This window comes from Pseudopipra pipra, chromosome 1 (genome assembly GCF_036250125.1).
Source record: "Pseudopipra pipra isolate bDixPip1 chromosome 1, bDixPip1.hap1, whole genome shotgun sequence".
Taxonomy (NCBI): domain Eukaryota; kingdom Metazoa; phylum Chordata; class Aves; order Passeriformes; family Pipridae; genus Pseudopipra; species Pseudopipra pipra.
Window position 1 is genome coordinate 124131324 of NC_087549.1, and position 19890 is coordinate 124151213.

A 19890-nucleotide genomic window follows, 5' to 3' on the forward strand; every position below is an offset into this window, starting at 1 on the left:
AAAAATAATATTGATTTAATAGCTCACTAAAGAGTGCTGTAGTTCATGAATTTTATAAAATTCTCAGTCACAGTCTTGACAATGGAATAGGGAAGGGAGAAAAACATTATGTAAGTGATTATTTCCAGACTGAGAGTTAACACTTAGTGTGAAAGTTTCCAAAGCAGTTGTGTTGCAAACTCTGTAAAAGACATTGGGTTTTAATGCACGTTTTGAAAGAATATCATCAGTGCGACGATGTGGACTTCATTAGCTCCAACTGCAACTGTGGAAATAAATTTGGGTTGAAGACATAGTCTAACCTCACTATAATAAATAACCACTGGGCTTGGATAAGTATTTATGATATCAAACTGTTCAGGGTAATAGGATTTGGCTGTTTGCTGCTTTAGAAAAAATGGAGAAACTTGCAATTTAAATTAGACATTTATATATAGTACTTTTATGGAAATTGTTTTCCACAGATCAATATTTAGATGACATATTAAAAAGGAAGTCCAAATGAAATGAGTATGGAAATGAAAAGGACTTTTTCAGATCATGTACAACATGTATTGGGGAAATTTTTTTTAGGTTTATACTAATCTTAACTTGGCTTTTTTTTCTAACAGACTGATCAATAAAACTCGTTCACTCTTGCTGATAGGAGAATTAAAGTAAGATGTTCTGGTGAAGTTAGGATACTGATTTTGGAAACGTTTGCACAGAGTATTTGCATAGGAAAAACAGCAATAGAAATAATGACTATATGTAGCTTCGTTCAAAAGAAGCAGTCATTATAGTTTTGCTTAAGAACTCACATAAACATTTTGGGCTTATCTACACTGAGTATATGTATTTAAATACGCTTAGACACACATATAGGCACATATTTCAGTCATATAGAAAAAAATTTTTTATGCATATAATTTTTTATTATACTTGTAAGGTTTCTTGGCCATGGCTTTGAGCTTTGACTGTCCTAAGTGAGACTGTCTAACTGCCAGTTTTCAGCTTGTCGCTAGTGAGTCAGCAGTCTTCCTTATTTTATAATATCTGAGGATCCTGCTGGACAACATGGTGGACATGAGGAGCAGTGTGCCCTTCCAGGAAAGAGAGGCAACAGCACAAGGTGAAGGAGTACAGTCAGCAGGTGAAGGGACATGATTATTTTCTATTCAGAAACTGGGAGCATGTCAGGAGCACTGTGTCAAACCCTGGGCTTCCCACTGCAAAAAAAAAAAAGAATGAAAAGGGATTGGCATACTGAAGTGAGCTCTGCAGAAGGCTATAAAGATAAAGAGAGCTCTGGAACACTGTGCATGAGAAGTTACTGAGATGCTGAGAGAAATCAGTTTGTTCAGTTTGGAGAAAAGAAGTACAGTGATTGCTGTGTACAACTAAGTAATAGGATGATACAGAGAAGTTGGAGCCAGATTCTTCTCAGAGGTTTTCCCTTCTCAGAGTAGGGACAAATTGAATTTCATGGAGATGAGGTGATACCCTATCCCATACTCCAGCCCCTGCAAGACTCTTGGGTTCTGGACTTGCACAGGACTCTCTGGTGCTTTCTCTCTCTCTCTTCCTTCTTCTTCTTTTAATCTCCTGTCTTAATATTTTGGGTAACTTGGGACTGAATGGGTTGGATTTTGCCAAGTTGTATGGGTTAGCATGTGCTAAGTCAGTGCTTTGTGGAATTCTTTGTTTTGGTTGTATGTTACCCTTTAAACTTTTGCCAAGTTCTCTTATTTCCTAAAGTTTACCAGTAAAGTACCCCCTGAGAAAATGTGTGCAGTCTTTCTCCTATGCACTTTCTCTTAAGGTGTTCAAAGAACCAAAGGCTCTTCTAATATGTCCAGAGGGTGGATATTGTTGGAGCCTTGTATGGCAATAACATTTAATAAAGAATCAATCTAAGAAACAATAGTCCAGTCACCTTTCAAACTGTGGTTGGTCCTCACAGACCAATAAGTGATCATTCATACTCGTTTAATTAATCTTCAGAAATAAAAAACTAAAAAATACTTTGAAATCGCAGTTATTTCTACTTTTTAAGATAAACTGATCTGAATGTTGTCTTCAGTACACGCAGCAGTAATCAAACAAAAGAATCCTGAAGTAGCAGAGAACAAGGGTGAGGATACAGGCCTGATTAAATCCATAGTGCTACCTAAGGACCATGAGTAACAATGACACTAATTTTAGTAAAAGGAAACAGTCCTCCTGATCACTACGGAAATAGTTGTTGATGTGTTTTTCTGAAGAAGTGATGTCAGTATGAAAGGGGAAGTGCTATGCAGGAGCTATCACTGGCAGTCATAAATTCACAGAACCTTGTTGATCAGAAGGAATCTCCAGAGGTCATCCAGTCCACCCTGTGGAGTCAGCTCAGAGTCAGCTGCCTGGGGCCTCACTGCTTAAGTCTTCACCAGCTCCAAGGATGGAGAGTCCACAGTTACACTGTTTGACAAATATTTATCCTCTTCATTTTAGTGTTCAGTGAGACCCCTGGACCTTTTAGCCAGTGTGGATCACTACTTTCTGAGGGGCTGATTCTTCTTCATGTTCGTATTATGGAGCACAATTTCACATTTGCTCCACTGGGTTTCAATCTGTTGATGCTTGGTCCACCCTTAGGATCTTCTGTGATCATTAGTTCCTCTAAGAAGTAACATCCATTCAAACTAATTTATGTCATAAGACATGCAAAAATTCAATCAATCAGAAATGTATTGTGTTGGTCACTGTGGCTGCCAAAATTTGACTTGTTTCTCTTTGTAGTTTCACATAAGTACTCTGGTATTCAGTTCTACATTTATTCATCTCACTGAATGAGCTCTATTTCTAAAAGCTACTGCTTATGCCACTCAGTGATCTTAGATGTCTTTTCTAACCTTAACGATTCTATGATTCTATGTAACATTAGAAACATTTTCCTTAGTTATCAGAAAATCCACATACAAGTCTACAGTATAAAAACAAGACAAACATGTTTTTTCAAGCCCTAGGAAAACTGTACTTCTTTTTCCTCAGATAGATTAATTCTGTGTGATTTTGAAAGGTTCCTGCAGGTATCCATTGACTACAATGATGTAATTACTTAGTACCTCTTCAAATGACAAAGTTTGCAAGCAAACAATAGATTCTTTCATTCATTGGGAACTTTTCATTTCATTTTTTTAATATTTTCGCAAATTCGTGAGGAAATGTGTTTGGTGGCTGCTGCAATTTGCAAGTGCATCTTTGTCAGTGTCTACAGGTTACCAAACCTATGATCAAGGTCAAGTAGAGCAAGATTTTACCCTTAAAATTTTGCAATCATTTCCTTTGTGAATACTTCTAGTTCTATCAGCCTTTCCCCCCTCCTCCCCCAAATATCTAAGTTAGCTAATTCTTGACAGTGTGCCTGAAAGATGTCCTTGCCACAGCACACTGTCAGCCGTGGCAGAACCTATTAAATGGCTTACATGGCATTCCTGGGCAGGGCCAGATAAGTATATGTTTTAAAGTAATTTTCCAAAACACAGCTTTTAAACTGTGCTTAAGTAACCCCTGGAAATACAGTCCCCTGCTTTTATTGTCCATTTTAACTTGCTTGTGTTAAACAGAATTGTCTCAAGTTGTGCTCCTACAAATAGTATGTGAACTGACAGTGTACTGGGTCAAGACATTGTCTCTCTACCCCCTATCCTGTTGCCAGCATTTTTCTGCCTGTAAAAGTAGCAATTGCTCAAACCTCATTAAATGGAGTGGTGGAGAACCTGCCCATACTTGGCCTCTCTCTGCCTTTCCTATGCTTTCGTTTGTATTTTTCATTTTGCTGTCGGAGGCAGAGCAGCATGGGAAAAAGGTCCAAGCTGTTAATATATCTGCACAAAAAAAAGGTGCTGGCTGGCATGATTTTTGTGTCCTTCTCTTGCTTTTGTTTTCAGTTTGGCTCCTACAGCACAGGTAGGGCTCAGAGTTACCGCCTCAGCTGCTGCTCTTGTCTTTACAGCCCACTCTGAACTGTGGAAACCTTCACCCACACTTCTAATTGAGATTACAGGTGTTGCCAGGACATTGCAACCTTACTTGAGAGTGAGTTGATTTTGGATGTATCTCGGTATCTGGCAGCACTGACAGCAGAGCACCAAAGGGTTTTTCTGCTGACAGCCGTGATCTAGCTGCTAGGTCGCTTGGTGGGTCTGCATCTGTGCTTAAGTGTCACTTTAAAGCACATCCCAGATTATGCATGAATCATGAGCCAACTTGTCTTTTAAAGGTCATCTGAGTCATTCAGAAATAAACAAATTCACCGTGGTGCATAAAAGAAACCAGCATTTGTAAAATTGCTGAGTAACAAATGCATCTATGCAGGGTCATATTTCCAGCTCCCATATAAAAAATATGGATCAGTGGGGATTTGATCCATGATGCATCCATCCTGCATACTATGTTTGTGTAAGTAATAATAGCAATGAAAATAAATGTACCTGTGAGGTTGCAAGTGAATAACATGGCTCCTTTTTCTCCATCAGCTCTGTGTGTGTTCCCATTTCAACCACTGTGCCCACTATTACATCTGCAGTCTGAGCAGTGGAAAGCCAATGAGCAATAATAATAGTAGTTTGACCTCGCCTGGCCTGTAAATGAAACACCAAACTGTAATTCATGTCCCCTGTTGCTTGGTGGTTTGGAGTAATTCCTCCAATTTGTCATATTGATACAGCTGTTTCATCCCATTGATCTCATTTACTGAATATCCTTATGATCTGTGATTGTCTCACAACTGACTTAAAATACAACCTTCTTCTTTCCCGGGCAGGTTGGAGCCTGCTTTCTCTTTTGGCTTATTTTGCTGGTTCTTCTTTTCTTGGATTATGTCTTTTTAAAATGTTGTTGAAAAGCCCAGACACGAGGTACAAAGTTGGGAGCATCTCTATAGAGACTGGCTTACTAGTGAAGGACACATGTCTGCTCCCAGTGTCTCACCAATTCCAGCAGCATGACACTAGTTATTTGCCACTGGTAAATGTTCCTCAGCATTATCTGGCTGAAGGCAATGTGTTTGCCTTAAACAGGTAGCTTTGGGCTTCCACAGCCACAGAAAAAATATAGAGTCTATAATTTGGTAGTTTATGGAGAAAAGCTATTCACCTCACATAAGAGTAGGTCCCAAATTTCCAGGAATAAACAAACATAGAGGTTAGTACCTGCAGCCTGCCTCTATGAGCAAAGAGGAGAGACAAAAAACTTGTTCTAAGATGCGCCTGGCTCAGTTTTCCTCCTAGTGAACTGCTGGGAGTTAAACACTCAGAGCAGTTAAACTGTCAGATTGTTGCATCGAGGGCTTCTCCACCTTGATGGCTATCACATGGTGCCAGCCTAGCCCCCAGCTAGATGAGCCAAGGGGAAATAGTTGTTTCGGCGGTAGTGAAGTGGAAGAGATGAGAATATTGTCACAGAAGAACAGTAGACAGCTTTTTGCCCTAAATGGGAAATAATTCTTGCTCTTGTTACAAACCTGTCGTGGAAAATGATAACTGTCACTTGTGTCTTGTCTCTGAATTTAAATTAAATGCATGATTGGAGAAAAGAGAAATGAGGGTCATATCAATGACAAAACACTTACTTTTCCTAGTCCAATGTAAGCTAGTATCTTGTTGCCTGTGTCTGGAGCAGATGCAGTGTTATCTAGTAAAAGAATTTTGGGACTGCACACTAAAGCTCAATCAATAGCCATTTCTGGTTTCTGAGCCCTGATTTCTGTGGATTTCTTTTTTCGGCCAAAATGCTAGCCCATTTTGAAAAGAAGACTATAAGACCTTGCACTTTTTGCATTCTGAAAAAATAATATTTAATAGGACCTAACTGAGTGTTAAGACAAATGGCAAGATCCCCTTTGATTCTGCAAAGTTCAAGCTGCAAAGAAATAGGATCTAAATGTAATGTTTTCTTGCTATGTGACATTTTCTCCTAAAAACTGAGTATCAGTAAAATTCACCCTAATTCAGAGTGTTTTCCCAACGACATAACTCTCCACACGTTAGCAGGTTCCCTAGCAACAGCAGCGACAATTATGAGCCTCAATGCACTTTGGTGCAGCACCTCGCTGAAGCAGGGCACTGGATTTACAAAACCAGATTTTGAGAGCTGCAATATCCATTTTCGACACAAGGTGGCTGCAGAAAATCAGTTTTTGGTTCAAGTTCACACGCGCGCGCACACTCCTCCCCCCTGTATTTCATTGGACTTGCAGGGAGGCAGATGTCACCCACTTGGGAATGGCATATATCCCCCTTCACATCTCTGATGTCCGTTTAACTTTTCTGCTTCATTTACATTCACTCAGCCACTCTGTAGCTTTGGACTTTGTTCTTATTACCCTGTTGATCTTAATTTCTCTATATTCAGTGTGCATCCGCATCCCTTGGTTTTCATTTCATTGAGTTTACAGAGAAGCTAAATTTTAGAAATAAACTGATTTATGGATAATCACACAAAACTCCACCACATACATGAGAAAACCCTCAATTTTCAATATCAATCTTTGTGTAAATTCATTTCCAAGGAAGAAAGATATTTGAATATCATAACAGGAGATCCATTAGGTTAACATAAACATTTTCTTGTCTTGTTTCAGTTACAACTTGTTCATCCATTTTATGGTCTTTCATCTCTGAATCACACTGATATATATGATATAGAAACCTGATATCAGACTAATCAAGTCTTTAGGTAATGGTTTGTCTGCTTTAGGTGGGTGCACAAATATGCCTGCAGGTAACAACTAGAAAGTGATTATATACATATACATACACATACATGTTCGTATGTATCAAGTGGTCAGAGGGCGAACAACTCCCTTGTGCATTTTCATGGAAGAGCACCCACCACCAGAGCTTAGGCTTGAGTGTATTTTGCCGCCTAACAGATTGATCTGCAGAAGAATACACATGCCTATCAAATGACTTAAAATTTGTTAATTTTCTTATACGTAATCCACCTATATAAGTGTTACCCCAAATGACAGTAATTTTCCATCTTTCATTAGGCATCTTTATTTTCCCTGCATTCATTACAAAAGGAGTGTAGATGACAGGTTTAGGCTAGACATCAAAATTCTGGATGGCTAAAGCCAGGTAAAATAATGCCCACATGAGAGGTAAAAATGATGAAGCTTAAACTAAGAATGTTTCTGGGCAAAAATGTTAGAAACTGATAAATAGATTGTTTCAATATCACTCATCTCCTGTAGAGAAACAGACAACAAGAAGGTAATTATCTAATATTTATCAGCTTAACATAAGTATATGTTATTATCAAAAGTTTTATATTGGCTACATTGTAAAAAATCATTATTTCATCTATAATCTTGCATTGACTGGCAAATCAAGCTTTGGTTATAGCTGAAAATGATATATGATACCTACTTCCAAAAATTGTTTAAAGCCTTATGTCTGTATGGTAGCCTACATTGTACTGGATGATGCATGTTTTTGGGGTTTTTTTTGTGATTTTGTTTCTGTTTACCTATTTACAAGATCCAAGAGAGAAGAATTTACAAGCCTGGATGCAAGTTCCCCGTTTTGGGATTCACTTCCTTTACTCTTCACTCAAAAAGGGGAAATACTACAAATGAATCATCTTAAACGATAGGCACTTTCTATGTCACTTCTATAAAGACACACATTTCTTCCATACCAAAGAGCTACAAGCATGAGGAATTATACCATATATAGGCAGTGCAGCACAAAGTTTCAGGTGGTTTTCCAAAGGCATCTGGAATTGTCTGGGGATGAACATAAGCTGGGTAGCAAACGGCAGCTACATATCATTTCAAGAGAAATATTAGTTCAACTGCAACCAATTTCCCGCCTTTTGCCATGGGAGACTATGAATCTATTTTTAACTTGGGTATTCTTTCTTTACTGTGTTGTGATAGCTGCAGGAATACTGTCTTCAGTTTATTAAAGCAAATGTTAACTTGGAAAAATGGACTTATTCAGACTGTACCTAAAGGTAGAAATAATACTGTTGTCCTTTATTTTACAAGAAAACTCATAGAAAAAGGTGTATAGAACGAACTGGTGCAAAACATTGTGAGAGTAAAGTCTTAGGGATTGATAAGTAAATCACAGAGAAAGACCATCTACCTGCCACCTCCTCTGGCAGACGTAACCTGCTGTGCTATCTACGTCAGGAAATCCCAGTTTAAATCAAAGTCCTACAGCCAAGTTGCTGACTTTGTGCATGGTGGACAAAGGGACATTGAAATAATTGCTCCCTTTGGCCCTGAACCTTTGCTGCTGATAGTAGTTGGGGATCCCACAAACATCAATGAGGCTGTCCTGTGACACTGTGAATTGGAGGGTTGAAGGATCCCTTGAAATCAACTTCTTGATACCTTTTCCACCTTCAGATCTGCATTTTCTTACCTCTGTATTTTGCCTCTAGAAGCAAATAAAACCACAACAGCACTCTACATTGTTGTTTTACAGAGTATGTTTATGCAAACTGTGCTAGGACGCCAAGTGATATCCCCAGCTGACATACCTGTGAACTGAAAAGAACAGCCAGAGGTATGGTGGAAGGAAAGGGTGTCAGTATAAAAAATGGCAAGCACTGCAGAGTGAGAAAAACCTACACCTCTTTACTTTCAATTATACTGTAGGAAATGGGAATGGAATGAAATCTCCAAGACAGAGATTAAAAAGCGGTTGAAGATGCTTCAGAACCATAACGAGAGTAGAGACTATAGTCTTGAAAAAATTTGCTTGAACTAATTTGTAGGATGATTGACAACATGAAGTTAGCAATAGATAGGATAACCTTTTAAAACTGAGAGACAAATGGAATCCTTTACCAACCCTCATAGTCCATTCCTCCATTGAGTTCACCTGTCAATAGGATTATAAGTATGTTAACTGTTAACTGAAACAGTTTATTATAAATTTTTATTCATCTGGATTGAATATCCAGTGAATTCAACTGGGCTATAGAGCTCAGGGATTGAATTTGAATTCTCTTTGAATTTCTGTTTAGAAGGAGCAAAAGCTATCAAGATTTGAACAGTCTTAGGGCAAATATTCCTCTAAAAAGACAAAGAGATAGAAAATGAAAGGAGCAGCAATTGCCTCCACCATGACTGCATAATGTAGGCATTACATAACTACTAAGGTATTATCTTATCTCAGCTTTCCAGGAAGCTGATGATGTCATGTATGTGGGAAAGGCAGAATTACAAAGGGGTCAGACAGCAGAGAAATGGAAATGACCATGGTCAGGGAACTTGTGGGCTCAGCTTGGATAATCTCTGTTCTGGAAAGGAAATGGCATCTGTGATTCTGCTCAGAGGGAGCAAATCTGAGATGTTCTGGGTGCATCAGAGAAATGCTTTACTTGGCAGAAAACAGATATTATGAATTTGTTTTTATATGAAGAAACTGATTAAAAATGACTCAATCATCTTTTAGTATTGTGTGAATAGCTTAGACAATCCTAAATTTATTTTACTGAGTAAATTGCAAGAGGAATTTACTGAGTAAATATGTATGAGAGGAATCAAGGGAAAGTGTAATTTGTAATCAGTAACTTAATTTAATGAACTCTTCCCACATCAGAAAAAAATGAATTTTAAATCACCAGATTAGATAACAACAACCTTTAAATATGTAGCTGAGTATTTGCTCAAAGTTTCTGGAGGAAATTTTTTGTGTTAGCCCAAGGATGAATATGACCTGAAATATTTCAACACCAATGCACGCAGCATGAAGAACAAAGAAGAGGAGCTTGAAGTTTTGGTCTAGTCCCAGAGATTTGACCTCACTGCCATAAGTGAAACCTGGTAGGATGAGTCCTGTGACTGGTGGGATGAGTCCTGGTGGAAGTGCCCTCTTGGAAGGTTACAGGCTCTTCAGGATGGATAAGCAGGGCAGAAGAGGCGGAGGGGTGGCACTGTGTGTAATAGAAGGGTTAGAATGTATAGATCTCACAGTTGGCAATGTCTCTGGTAAGAATCTAGGGGCAAAGAAATAATGTAAATATCATTGTGGAAGTCTACTTTAGACCTCCCAGCCAGGATGATGATGCCAATGAATTTGAGGAATTAAGGGAAACTTCCAGGTCAACTGCCCTTGTCCTTATGGGGGACTTCTACTTGCCAGAAATTAATGGAGCATCACACAGCTGGTACAAACTGAGCCAGAAGATTCCTAAAAAATGTGGATGACATTGTTATGGAACAGGTCCCAAGGGAAAGATGTCCTCCTTGATCTACTGCTTGTCAACAGAGTGGATCTCGTGAGCAAAGTGGAGATTGGCACCCATCTTGGTTACAGTAACCATGGACCAAATGAGTTTAAAATCTCTTTTGACAAGGGAAAAAGTGCCAGCAAAACATCAGCTCTGGACATGAGGAGAGCAGGCTTCAGGCTGCTCAGGGAATTAGTAAGTAAGGTCTTGTGGGAAAATGTTTTTGCAGATGCTGGGGTCCATCAGTGATGGTCACTTTTTACATATCACCTCCTAAGGGCATGGGAGCAGGCAATTCCCAAATGTTGGAAGTCAAGCAAGTGAGGCAGAAGGCCAGCTTGGCTAAGAGGAATCTTCTACTGGAAACAAGGCAAAAAGGAAGGTGTATGCCCAGTGGAAGCAAGGTCAAGTCACATGGAAAGAATTCAGAGATGCTGCTTGTTGCTATAGGGAGAAAATTCTTGCAGCCAAAATTCAACTGGAGTTGAAGCTGTCAGAAATGTGAGGGACAATAGAAAGAGTTTTTTCAAATACATTAATGGCAATAGGCAGTATAGAAATATCATCAGCCCATTACAGGATGAGGATGGTCACCTCACAAACAAGGACAGACAAAAGCAGAAGTGTTTTACACATTCTTTGACTCTGTCTTCAACACAGATGATGGACCAAGGGGGTCTCAGTGCTCCGAGCTGGAGGACCATGACTGTGAGAATGATCAGCTCCAAACTGACCCTGAAATTGTGTGGGATCTGCTGCTCCTGCTGGCTCCCTACAAATCTATGGGGTCTGATGGGGTTCATCCAAGAATCCTCAAAGAGTTGGCTGATGTCATTGCAAAACCTCTCTTGATAATTTTTGAGTTGTCTTGGGAATCCAGAGAGGTCCTAGATGACTGGAAGCTGGTGAACGTTGTCCTGATTTTCAAGAAGGGCAAGAAGGAGGACCCCAGAAGCTACAGGTCCATGAGTCTCACTTCAGTGCCTGGTAAACTTATGGAGAAGATTATTCTCAGGGGTATTGTAAAACACCTGAAAGACAACACTGTCATCGATCACAGTCAGCAGGGCTTCATGAGAGGGAAGTCCTGCTTATCAAATGTGATTTCCTTCTATGACAAGGTAACCCACTTAGTTGGTCAGGGGAAGCTAGCTGATGTAATCTTTTTGGATTTCAGTAAAGCTTTCAATACTGTCTCTCACAGGATCCTTCTGGACAAACTGTCCAGCACAGAGCTGGATAAACACATCATGGACTGGGTGATCAATTGGCTCATGAGTCAAGCACAGAGGGTAACAGTGAATGGAGTAACATCAGACTGGCGACCTGTCACTAGGGGGGGTCCACAGGGCTCCATCTTAGGCCCTGTGCTCTTCAACATCTTCATGAATGACTTGGACAAAGGACTGCAAGGGATACTAAGCAAGTTTGTAGATGACACTGTGAGGAGCATGTGTTATATTTATACTCATGTATGTGTTATAAAATTACTATTTTCTTATGGTTGGAGATATACGTATGTGTGTGTTTCTGCAGAAAGAGTGCAGAGATTTGGGTCAGAATATGGTATGAGCGCTGTTGTCTTTTTACACTTTTCCTTTAAAATACCAGCAAATTATATTTATTTTCTGATCAGATTCAACACAGACCTTTCCTTTCTCCAATATTAATAATCTTGACTCCTACAGCATTTCAAAATTCTGCCAACTCTCTAATCGATGTGTTGAAAGGATTTTCCTATTAGCATCTTATTTGTGTTTCTTGGTGAGATGTTTGAACCTGAGCATATAATCAATAGTTTGCCAAACATAAGTTCAGTGGGATATCTTAGTTTTATATAGAAGCTTTTCTGGATTCACACCTTTTTTTTTTTTTTTTTTTGCCTATGCCTTGGTGAATTTACAATAAAATTCAAGATTATGGGGAAAATGTGCTGGAGGACAGTATGGAGCTTGGAGCAGGAAGATGTTTTCTGTAACAATGTAACAGTTTATTTTTAAATTACAAGGTTTTTCTCTACAGAATTACAAAAGTTGCTGTACTTGGATTAAGGAAAGACATGATACATTTTGGAACAGATTTTTCATTTAGAATATTTCTCCTGTAATTTGCTTCGATCTCATCAAGACACATGGGTAAACATTGCTAGAGGGGGACCCTCTGTCTCAATCCTATAAAACAACATTATTTGCGAACATATTGGAAAAAACTAAAGAATCAAAAAATTACAAAAAGCTGCATGTTCATCTCTCTTTGCAATAATGTCCATCTTCAAGCAACCAGTGTCACGTGTCAATATCTGCCAGAACTTCATTTTAGGGACAAAACCACAGATAAGGACTTCTTCCCATGTCCAAGCTCAAACTAGTAAAAACAAGCTTGGGGGTTTGATCTCTGGATGGGCCATTCAGAGTTGAACTTGATGATCCTCGTGGGTCCCTTCCAACTCAAAAAATTCTGTCTTTCTATGAGCAGTAGTTTTGATACCCCCAGAAAAAAAAATAAAATTAAATTTAGAGCAAAGTAGAAAAGCTGTTGGACTACCCTTTTATTCTGTGCGTTTTTTTCCTTCTCACATTTGTCTATATGTTCATATTTCACTGCCTGGTCTCCCTAATCCTTATGCTGGTGACTGGATGGTTTTGTTGATGGTTTTGCAAGCAGCACTGTGCTGGACAGCTTTATCAAGTAAGGATATGTGTGAGAAAGAGGGCAAGGAGGAAACGAGAAGCGTTTTTCTGAACCCCAGTATATTGTCTTTGCAGCCAGACAGTTGCAGAGACTTTTGAAGGACAAGATTATCTGTGTAACTGATGAAGAAAGCATTGCTGTTTAATGGACATTTTATAAAGAAGTGTAGGTCATTGACAAGGTATGCTGCTGACTCTGGTTTCTTCTGTTTTCTTTATGATGGTGGATCATCTAATACATATGTGTCATTGTAGCTCCTAAAACAGTGATTCAGTTTACAATTAGAATCAAGGGCCTCTAGCTTGGAGGTATTTTTTAAACCCACATGTCTGGATTCACAAATACAACCAGTTACGAGATCTGTTGAAAACACTCGAATAAAAGCAATATTTTAATTTCAATAAGAAAAGGAAGAAGGGAATGAAGCTTTGTGAAAATGTCTGGAATTTGCTATCCTTTGCCTTCAGCTCTGGTTCTAGGGACTCCTTAGTGAGATGACACCTAGCAGGATGATTACTCATGGTAAGAGGGAAAAAATTTTCACCCGGGGGCATTATTGTGTCCTGTATGCATAAAACTGTTCATCCAGGATAGCTCTGATGCTACAGGTTTCCTGACCTGACTGCTCAGTGGGGGTTTCTTGCATTGCTACATGGGAAAGCTACTCTCTTCTAAAGGCAGCATTTGTCTCTGCTTGTGCTCTATTTTATTAGTCATTAGCAGTAAATGCATCAGTTACCACTTCTTGGGCAACAGCAATGACTAAGTCTACAATGGAAATCCAGTCTTCTCACAGTTCCTTCCTTCTCAGCTTTTGTTACACAAGATTTCATGAAGTTCATGATGTGCAATCTTACTCAGCTTAGGTTTCTTTACAGACAGCTCACTTAGATGTGAGAAACCTAGAACTCATTCATTTAATAAAATTTGGCAACACTTTATTTCAAGAAACATGTAAAATAGAAATTAATATCCATTTTGAAATCAATTATACAGGATCTCTTCTTGTTTTTCCTAGGCTTCTCTGCTGGCAAAAGGAAAGCAAACCAATGTCTCTTGGTTAAAGTACATAATTCTTTAAGCTTCTCCCTCCATCTCTTCAAAGACACATGGTGCTAGGTAAATTACTTGGAACTGAAATAATCAGAAAATAATTTAAGAAGTCTTAAAAAATCACAATAAACCTAAAAAAAATAGGAGATTTAACTTAACAATGCTCCTGAAATACTCAAGCACACTAATTCCAGGAACTCGGTTTATCCTCTTGCATTGAACTATGCAGTTTAGGTATAATTATGGAAAAAATAATAAATCATCAGGAGTTAATAGTAGTTATTAAACCACATACTCAACTAGAATCATGATTTTGGCTCCTCAGTAAGCAGGCAGCTTCAGTTAGAAACAAACCTCCAAACACTTAAAACACGCCACTCTAAAACAGAAAAGCTGAGAGAACAATGTAATAGTAAGTAAGGAAGGGAATAAAACTGCCTGCTTATTGTCCACAGTCAGGCAAGGAGAAACAGTAAGTCTCTAATGCCCACATGTTAACTATTACCTTGACAAAAATCTCACTTACCCTCTCAGCACATAGGCTTATTGACAAATAGATGGAGCACAGGAGCTGACTGCAAAAGTCCCTGTGACTCTTCCTCAGAAAAGTTACTCCTGTGGTGTAAATTTTGTCACATTTAAACGTATGGGTGTGGCAAATCAGGTAATCTAAAAACACTAACCCAGAACTTTCTTAAATTGGCAATTGCTTCATGGGCTGGGAAATCTGGAGGTTGAAGATCACTATAGTTCCCTAGGGCTGGACTTACACAGAGCCTCAAGGACTTTACAGCCAAAGAGAGGGAGTAGTTTTACTAGCAGTTTGCTTCTAACTTTCTGATCCTTGGATCCACTGGGTTTTCAAGAGAGAAGAAATTCTTAAAGTCTGTTTCCCCCCACAATGCAACGTCACAGGAAAATATTTTTGCTACAAATGTTTACACAGGTGTGTCTGAAAAATACACACCAAAAAGAGGGGGTACACTGTGAGCAGGGATTGCAGAAGCATGGAGTCGCCACAGTTCATATTGTGCAAAGAGAATAGGCCATTCATAGTTGAGACTAAATTTCTGTGTCCTAATGGCAAGTTATCCCAGAAGCTCTTTACTGGGCAGCCCTGCCAGCTTACAAAGCTGTGCCCCAGGATGGCAGTGTGCTATCGCAACAGCACGGCACACACCCTCAGGCATTGCGAACACAGCTAAAAATATTGCCACAGAATAAACAAACAGGGATCAGTACACAGTTTGCGTACCAATAGATGTCAGTGTTGCATATCTTATGTAGCTTTACAGTTCTGGCAAACGGAGAAGGTCTGTATATGTGTCCTGTTTCATTTCATGGATTCTTGTCTATGCTTTTTTTTATATCTAAGCCTGTTCATATGAAAAAAGAGCAAGTAAACTGGGGCATCTGCTGTCTAGTGCTTCATCAGTTACATAGTTATAAATAAGTTTTGTCTGTCAAATAACACTAAAAACAGACCTTTACCATTGATCTGGTTGAATTTGCAGGCTTGACAATTTGTAATACCATCTGCAATCCAGTTGCTAATCAGACTTCAGAGAGAGCACAGAGGTGAAATGGAGAAGCCGCAGAACTGCACAGAGCAGCCCACAGCTGCTTCAATGTCAAGTTGGTGCTGAGATACTATCTGCTCATGTGCCATATTGTTGTGGGCATATGTAACTGAGAACAGGACTTGGCATGGCTTTTTGGCAACCCCTGCATCTGACTCATGCTCTAAGAGAAATACCAGAGCACTCCTCTGCTAAAGCACTGAGAAAAGGTGCCTCTTCCACACCAGATGCATCAGCTGGAAACTCCACTCTGCAGCAAGGAGAATTTTTCTGGAGTTTTTGTTTCCTCATTAAGGGTTTGTTTTCCCTTCCTTGCCAGATCATTCTTCCTGGCCATCTCCTTTCACTGCAGCCCCCACTCGTGCTCTGGCATCTGTGGTTACGTAGCAGGGGAATCACAGAAAATGTTACTATAATTAATGTGCCACTGCAGGATCCTGCCCTGCCTGTGTTTTCATTCTTGGCTAGTGACTCATCCCCTCTTTTATTCCCTGTTATGGCAATCAACATGCACCAGTGCCTCTACCCCAAATGGTAATGTTTTTATTAAGGACAGTAAGCATAACCCCTTGCTTGGCGATGCCAGATAAAAGATAAGAGGTTTTGATCCTACCACCATCACCAGAAAATCTGAAGAGGTTTTTTTGCCTCTTGAATTTCCTGCATCTCATTAGACTATCCAGTGCACATCTGTAACAGCTCACAACCAGGCCTGTCAGCACACGGTTCATTAAAAAGCCATGGCTGCCAGCTTCTTTTGGCTGGAATCTTTCCCTTCACAGTGTAATACAAACACTGGTCTGTGCGCTGAGTACCTTTGTGGGAGCTTGAGGGGAATGAAAGCAATCTTATCTGACAGTTCTGTTCTCTGTGGGGGTCAGTGTGTACTGATGTGCAATTGCCTCTGTGCTCCTCAGGAGTGGGAAAGTGGAAAATCCCCATGGATGAGACTCTGACCTGAGGAATTTGCTTTGTAAATTATACGGAAATGTCCAAGGGGAGAGAAGGTTTTGTTCTCCTGTACTTTTTTTATTGTAATTTTCTCTCCTCCCCCTATCATGTCATATCATCATATCATATCATATCATATATGCAACTTGTAAGGTATAAACTTAAAAATAAAAAAAAAAAAAAAAGGAAAAATATATGAGGAATTAAGTCAGGGCTGTTATTTCCAATTCCTCTTTTCTCTGCCCTAAATAAAAAACCCTTCTGGCAAATTATTAGAATTTAATTCTTGGAGCATGTGAGCTACTAAACTTACATCAAAAGCCAGAATACCTCAGACTTAAGCTGCCTTGAAACCTTTGTCATCCCAATAACAAAAGTTGGAGATGCAGACTATCATCACCTTGCTCTGCTAATACTGATCTTCTTTAGGAATCTCAGACATTTCCTGCATTGGGGATCCAGAGAATTTCTCATGAAAACATTACTCAAGACCTATTTTGGCTAAAAGCATATTAATTTATGGCGACTTAAAAATATATGACTTTTTATTGAAGCATTAAAAAACACTGAGAGTTTCTTTAATATAAGCCTATATTAAAGAAAGAGGAAAGGTGGCTTTTTTTTAATACTTGGAAGTTGGGTGGTTCTTTTGTATTTTTTTTTTAATAGTAAAAATGTTAAGATAGGTAATCAAATCAAATAGGGATGGAAACATAGGTGACACTTTTCCTCCTCCAGACCCAATTTGTCCCATAAGAGAGAGCATCAGAAGGGCAAGGCTTGCTTAGAAGGCCCACACAGGGTACTGCCAGTAGCCCTGGACCGCAGTGGTCTCCTGTGGGAGAAGGGACTGGAAGGGGTGTCCCATTTGAGAGAGCACTGCAAAGGATTCCGTGGGAGGGTGCAGGTGCTGGCTGTGCTGGGCAGGTGCAGAGTGGCACACACATCCTCATCATGACAAAATCGGCAAGCACTGGGAGAGGCATGTTGAGGATGGGCAGTGGCTGTGAGCTGTCACGGCCAGAGGTCAGGGCAGCACCAGACAAAGCACAGGGGACCAGAAGCTGTGGCTTCCTGTCATTGTCCTCCCTTTCCTCTTCCACACATCTATGTCCATCCACTTTCCATAAAACTTTCTTTCCCATCCTGCCTGAGCAACTTGGTAAGTGTAGGTAGGGTGATCATCAGGGTGCGAGGTGCTCTGTGGCTCTGCCTGACAAGAAGGGCTCTGCAAATTGCACAAGCTCTTCCCGCTGCCAGTTTTAGATGTTGTGGCCCCAGTCCACGTTATTAAGCCAAGCCCTATTCCCTCGATGAGACAGGCACACCTGGGGACAGAGCAGTCTCACTCAGGGGGTGAGATGGCTCTATGTAATGTGCTGCAGAGAATAACCAGCACATTTTACTTGCATAAATTTTTTTAAATCAAGAATTTTAAAACCAGAAATAAATCTTTCCGTTTTCACTTGAACAAAATATTCAAAATATTTGTCTTAGATGCAATGATTTTTTAGTAGTTGCATTTTCACTCTGGCTTCCCCCAAAACAGTTTGGGAGAGAAGGTCTTTGCAATGTCTTTGCAATTGCAATTTGTTAGTGAAGAAATTACCATGGGAGAATTAATGATGTCAGGTAAGACACTGAGTGAGTTTTGTAAACCTTCTGATCCACATCCTGGCACTGATCCCAGTGTATCTAACAAAGTAACTGCTCCTGCAGACACAGACTGTAGTCTCCTCAAAGCTTTGGTGTGGTATGGCAGACCCTCTTACTTCAAAACTTGGAACTGGATGGGTAGATTGCTTATCCTGGCTGCTGCTGGATGAAGAAAATCCCATCTTGTTAACTGAGTGCAATGAGGCTTCTTAGAAAAGTAGGACCTTTTTAAATCTCTACTACTAATCACCTAGAAAGCAGCCATACCAAACAGAACTTCTCTGCTTTTCGGTAGTTTTTTGTAGCATTACTCACCAATTCTGGAGTTTGCTTACCCTTTTCATGTGTTTGAGACATTATTGTATTTCATGGGCTTGAAAGTGTTCAGGCAGGACTGAAGCTGGAGGTGCTAGTCATTTCATAAACAACTTTGGGAAATACCTCCCCCTCTCTTGACAGGTTTGCCATTTATTCTGGAGCAAGATAGGACAAGAGAATGTGATGAGCTTAAAGAAGGAAGGCCACATGAAAGACAGATGGCTAATGTCCTTGTAGAACAGAATTTACGCCTTGAGCCTCATGAAATATTTCCAGAAAACACCCACATCTGACTATCACTCAGTTCAACCTTTAATGGTTGCCAAGTTTTTTGAAGGTTAAAATAGTGCAGAGTCCTGAATAAAGATTTGGAGACATTTTTGCTTGTGTATATTCAGCTAACCATGTACTTCAAGTGTTTAAAGGTTTGGGGGTTTTTCCTGTTTTATTTTTTGCTAGACTGATCTCATTTGGGAATGGGATTCTCCTTGTCTCACCAGAAAGAGGCTGGCATGTTTTAGAGGCAATTGTCCAAATAATAAATATGGTAACAATTAGAGTAAAGCCCCATCTGACTTTGACTTGCCATCAAACTAGGGTTACATGCAGTAACTGCATCTCAATATTGAAAGTTCCCAAACCTTTCTAGTTCTAACAGTTGATCCAAACATTTTTATCTCTCCCCCTCAATAAATGAAAGACAGCAAGCCACTTTTTGTATGCCTCTCTTTCCAGGGAAACATTATTTCAAGTAATATGGTCTCACTAAGTGAGGTCTTGCTAGTTTTAGTGAAGGATGGAAACACCAGGGTACCCTAGTTTCTTTCTCCATTGCAGCATCTGCAACTGAGACATTGGCTAAAATCTGGGGCAATATGAGAAGAAATAGTGGAGGTGAAGGAAATTTCATCAAATTTTGGGGAAAACAGAATTACTGGGCTAAAATATATATATATATATATAATGCAATAGATAGTTTTTAACAGTGTACTGGTATTTATAAATCACTTATAAATCAAATAACAGAACCTGTTGTATTAACAACATTAAAAAAAATTATCAAAGCCTGTGTGAGACACTGAAATGATATATGGCTTAAATATTGTTAAAATCACTGAAGGACTTTTGTCCACTGCAGCAAACTGTGTAAAGAAGCAACTGCTCACCAAAGCTGTGAGACACTGGATTATTCTATGAATTATTGGCTCGGACCAACTCAAGGTGGGGAATGGGGGAGGAGGAGGGACAGGTCGAATTTCGCAGAGGTTAGGTAATGCCCTATCCCAAACCCCAGACCCTTCAAGTGTCCTGGGGCATCCCCAGGACAGCTGTCAGTCACTGGACACCCAGAGCACTGCCCAACCACACCTCAGAGCCCCTAATCCAGCCTCAGATTGGCTAGCACACCTGAAGTCCTGCCTGGGTG

At 39.7% G+C, this 19890-nt stretch overlaps 1 long non-coding RNA gene across 1 annotated transcript; it reads right to left on the minus strand.

Annotated features, from left to right (window-relative positions):
- Positions 1 to 361: 361 nt before the first annotated feature.
- Positions 362 to 16662, minus strand: LOC135424295 (uncharacterized). The gene is made up of 3 exons (XR_010435144.1): positions 14486 to 16662; positions 8400 to 8524; positions 362 to 1208 (listed from the first exon to the last, which is right to left on the minus strand). It is a non-coding gene; the product is annotated as an uncharacterized LOC135424295 (long non-coding RNA).
- Between the last annotated feature and the right edge of the window lie 3228 nt (positions 16663 to 19890).